Consider the following 5,082-nt stretch of genomic DNA (forward strand, 5'->3'; position numbering starts at 1 on the left):
CCGGGAGACGGGAGACGGGGGCTCTGGGGGGGACACTAAAGACCTTGTTCCCATCTGTGCCGGCCTCGGTGGTAAATGCGCCCTGGGACGGCCCCTTCGTCTGGCCCCGCGGGAGGGCGGGCTGTGCTTTAAATCAGGGCTCCGCGAGGGGGTGGGCAGGGGCCGCGCGCTGAGACCCCTGCCTGGGAGGAGAGGATGCACACACCGGTGGGAGACGGGGGCTCTGGGGGGGACACTAAAGACCTTGTTCCCATCTGTGCCGGCCTCGGTGGTAAATGCGCCCTGGGACGGCCCCTTCGTCTGGCCCCGCGGGAGGGCGGGCTGTGCTTTAAATCAGGGCTCCGCGAGGGGGTGGGCAGGGGCCGCGCGCTGAGACCCCTGCCTGGGAGGAGAGGATGCACACACCGGTCTCCGGAACTGCGCTCCACCTCTGCCTTTTACTGCTGCTGCGACTGACCAACCGGTACAAGTCGGTTTGGTTTTTTGTAAATAAAAGTATTTAATTAGTTTGGCCTCTCACAAATAGGGTGGGGTGTGTAAAACAACCCAGCAGGGGGCAGCATCGGACTCTGCTGCTGGTAGCTAGGAAATCCGGGCTATGAGCACCTGGATGGAGGAAATGTGCTTCCTACTAACAGAGACCCACCTCCTCCTAAAACTCAATCCAGGCTGACAGCAGGGTTCCCGCTCCTCCCGCTGCCGGCCCTCTCAGCTGGATCAATCTCCCTGGTTCCAGTGGAATGCTGCTCCCCTCTACAAGCCCAACATTGGGGCCCACCAAGGAAAACAGCTCCAATAACTCACTCCCCATGGAACTGGAGCAAAGTTATCAGAAAACCAGAAACAAAATACCAGAAGTACAAGCTCTGCCAGGCTGTAATAGTCTTTCAACCAACTCTGTAGGCCTTACCCCTTATAGGCTCTCTATTTGGAGTAGAGACTATTTGTATCCGGGTCCTGACCTCAAGGGGCTTATGATCCTGGATTCAGAGGTTTCCCGTGGTAATCCAGGAGGGCTTAGCAGAGGAGATGGTCAGAGCTTGACCTGAAAGCGTGAGTACAAACTTGCTAGGCAGAAAAAGCATGTCTGGCTTGAGGGGCTGGTAGGCGGTCATCAAGGCCTCCATCTGGGCAGACCAGGTGCCAAATGGACAGTGGCCCAAGGGGCCTGAAGGGTCTGGTGTCCAATAGGAACTAAAACTGGAGTCAGTGGGGAGTCTGAGAAGTGCTTTGAGCAGGAAAGGGCCAGGGTCAGTTCTGGACACTGAACGAGCCTGATGCGCACTAGAGGATGGACGGAGAAGGGGAAGAGTACACCCTGGAGACAAAGGAGGGGACTGGGGACAAGACCAGGCAAGGTCTGAGGCCAAGCAGTGGTAACTCCAGTAGGAGTTGCAGGTGGGGCCCCCAGAGAAGAGCAGGGGACAGGATGACACATGGGTCTGGCCAGAGGAGCTAGAGTCCAGTGAAGCTGTCTCCTCATTGAGAGGAGACCTGTATGTGTAGGTGTAGGAGAGAGAGCCACTTTTGACAGTGACATAAAAGGTCTCTGAGATACTCCAGGGATATGCAGGGAGCAGCAGAGTGGTGAAGTGGGCATTCACTTCTGCCTAGGGTCAAGAGACTGGAACCTTTCTAGGAAGACTGAACAGGTGGAACTAGAGGAGGATCCGGACAGGGAGCCCTGAGCCCCACGGTCCCCAGTAATGAAGCACGCAGTGGGAAGGGAGTCCTGGAGGGTCCTGGAGAGCTGATGGAGAGAGATGCCATCTGAGCCAGGGAAGAAGGGAGTTTCAGGCAAGAGGGAGTAGTCTGTGACCAGGGTGGACCAAAATGTTATCCTCTGGCCTCAGCAATGAGCAGGTAGTCTCAGAGACCTTATCCTGAGCACTTGCAGGGGCCTAGGAGGACACAGCAAGATGTGCTGGGTTGGAGTGGGAGTAGAAAGTAAGATATATAGGGGGTGGGGATTTAGCTCAGTGGTGCTGCCACCTGCCTCACAAGTGCAAGGACCGGGAGTTCGATCCCTGATACCAAAAAAAAGAGAAAGTAAGACATACAGCCGGGTGTAGTGATGCGTGCCTGTAATCCCAGCACCGGAAAGGCCGAGGCAAAAGGGACATGGCAAATCCAAGGCCAGCCTGGGCTACATTGTGAGTTCTAGGCCAGCCTGAACTACACAGAGGAACCCTGTCTCAAAAAACAAAAACAAAGGGGCTGGGAATTCATCTCAGTGGTGCCACCGTCTGCCTCACAAGTGCAAGGCCCCAAGTGCGATTCTCAGTACCAAAAATAAATAAATAAATAACAAAAAGTGAAAGAGAGAGGCAGTGGGTATCAAAGTCTTTAGCAGTAAAAAGGGTAACTGATCATTTGCAGGAGCCTGGTGGGAGGTATATGGATGTTTCAGAATGGTGAGACATTTGAATGCTGCTAGGAAAAGAGAGATGGAAGCGCAAGAAAGCAGTTTCCTGGGGGGATAGAAAGGAAGCAGGGGATCCTCACTTCAGAGGACCTCATCCAGCCAAGTGACTTCTTTTATTTGGGGGTATCTTTTTGTTTGTTTGTTTGGTTTGGGTTTAGGTTTTTGGTTTCTTTCTTTGTTTTCGAGACAGGGTCTCACTATGCAGTTTGGGGTGGACTTGAACTGACTATGTAGCCCCAGCTAGCCTCATATTCTTGGTGATCCTTCTGCCTCAGCCTCCCAAGTGCTGAAATTACAGGTGTATATCACCACACCTAGCTTCCAACAAGTGAGTTCTGAATCCAGGCAGGCCTGTGATGGGAGGGGGCCATAGCCCAGAATTTCCCTAAGGGTAAAGATCCACACACAGCTCCCTGACCAGCTCCTAGGACTCCTAGTCTTCTCTATCAAAACAGTCATCACCATCACTGTGCTCCTGTTTCCTGTCCCCATCTCACCCGAGATGAGCAAAAGCTATAGGTCTTGTCCCGGACACCCGCTCATCCCATAAGCCAGCAACTCTGCCTCCTGAAGCTTCAGCCTCTGCCCTCATCTATGCTCCATCCCCTCCTGTCTGCTCCCCTGCCGGAGCTGCTTCCTGGGCTATTCGTGTCCAGTCTCATTCCTCCCTGATCTGGCCTACACCTGTTCTAATTTTCTATGGCTCCCTACTTCCCCCATCAACCCCAAGTACAGAGATCGAGCTCCTCCGCCTGACTTCTGTTCACAGTCACCTCCTCCTCCTCTTTCAGCCTTAGTTTTCCGACTGGAAAAGCAGATGTGACTGGCCTTCTGCTTGGGCACATGCACACAGAATGCTCCTGCATACCATCCTGGTCTTTGCTCACCCTAAAACACCCTCCCCACGCCTTCCTCTCCACCTTTCCCAGCACCTCATGCTCCTCCAAGATCCAGCTCCAACAGCCCCTCCACTGGAAATCCTTTCCTGACCATACCAAATCAAAAGAAGGCACTCCTGTGTTCCCCTGCCCCAGTCACACACACACGCCCATCAGTATCTGCCCTCCTGCCAAGGCCGGGCCTCCCGGAGGGCAAGGGCCCAGGTCTGACTCATCTGGATCAGCACCCTAGCACCACGCCTGATAACCAGAACCCTCCCTCAGGAAATGTTTGCTTAAGTAACGCGTGGTGAGTGAAAGAGTAGCGATAAAGGAGAATCAGAGAGTGGGGCATTAATGAGAGGAGCAAGGGCTGAACGGAGGAGCAGGACAGAGGCAGATGCGAATCATTTAGGGCGGGAGGAAGGGATGGATGAATATCTGAGATCATGCATCGCTGGTCTCAGTTTCTCCAGTAAAGCAAACTGCGTTCGCTCTGGCTGAGCGGCCCCCTCTGCTTCTTGTCTGAGCTATATCCTGAATCTCAATACTAGTCATTCTGGAAAGAGCTTACCCGGCCGGACCCGCAGAACCCGTTTCCTCCAGAGCCCGCTGCAGCCAACCTGAAAGCCAACCTTGCAGGTTTCCTGTCTATTGGCGGACTGTCTGGGGCGGGGTAGATTGGCGTCTCTAGAAACCAATCGCTGTCCTCCGTAGTCTGCGGGCCCCGCCCAGTACGGAAAGCTCCTGGAATGGCCGGGAGAGGCGGGTGTCGATTGGCTGGATGACAGTGACTGACGTGATGGGTAGCTTATCGCCGCTGGACTCGGGAAGATACCTCGCTTGTCAGAGACGCCTCTTGAAGAGGCAGAGGGGCTGGGCTGGTGACCGAGGTCAAGCGGAGAGTGGCAGTGGGTTTCTGGTGGCAAATGCTTAAACTGTTTGCTGGCTTGACCTTTGGATCCTGAGGGAGGATGAGACTGGGGAGCCCAGACTGCTCCATCCTGAAGGAGCAGGGTTCTTAGGAACCGAGGCGGGGAGGGATGGGGAGAGGAGTCAGGATTTGAGAGTCTGGGAGAGGAGGGGGCTGGGAACCTGAAATATTGTTTTGGAACCGAAACTCCTGGATCCCAACAGTCATCGGCCTATTCACGATGACAGGATTTTATGAGGCTATTTATGGGATTGGAGCCATGCCTTGCCCCCAGGCAAGTGGTCTGAGTCCCGAGGTGGGGCGTGCAGTACAGGCGGGGAAGGCAGAGTTTATGGCCTGTTGTGCATCCCTACCAGAGAGACCAGAGGCAGGGCGCTGTCTGTAAAAGGAAGCCAGAAGGGGAGGAGACTTGAGACTTACGTAGAGACAAAGAAAAACACAGATATCAATAGAAAGATAAAAATGATAATACAACAGTAATAATAGAGCTCTGTACTAAATTTACAGTACCTGGGTTCTGTGCTAAGCATTTACATAATTATTTCAAGTCTTCCTCATCTCAGTTCTAAGAGAACAGATTATTATTATTATCCCTGCTTTACAACTAAGAAAATTGAGGCCCAATGCAGGAGAATCAGATATAGAGTTTTGTTTTGTTTTTTAAGCCAGGCATGGTTGTGCACACCTGTAATCACCGCACTCTGGAGGCTGAGACAGGAGGATCACAAATTCGAGCCTGGGCAACTTAGCAAGACCCCATTTTAAAATAAAATATTTTTTTAAAGGGCTAAAGATGTAGCTTGGTGCACAGGCTTTGAATTTAATCCCCACCACTGTCCAAGGAT

The 5,082-nt window shown here is 53.1% G+C and overlaps 1 protein-coding gene across 1 annotated transcript in view; it reads right to left on the reverse strand.

Moving 5' to 3' along the window:
- Positions 1 to 3,940, reverse strand: part of Dmac2 (distal membrane arm assembly complex 2) — a 163,345-nt gene extending 159,405 nt beyond the window's left edge. The window contains exon 1 of the mRNA XM_033765810.1: positions 3,878 to 3,940. The gene's annotated coding sequence lies outside the window, so the exon portion shown is untranslated. The remainder of the gene's footprint in view (positions 1 to 3,877) is intronic.
- Positions 3,941 to 5,082: the final 1,142 nt, after the last annotated feature.

Source organism: Fukomys damarensis, unplaced genomic scaffold (genome assembly GCF_012274545.1).
Source record: "Fukomys damarensis isolate Sample0158 unplaced genomic scaffold, DMR_v1.0_HiC HiC_scaffold_19, whole genome shotgun sequence".
NCBI classification, from domain to species: Eukaryota; Metazoa; Chordata; class Mammalia; order Rodentia; family Bathyergidae; genus Fukomys; species Fukomys damarensis.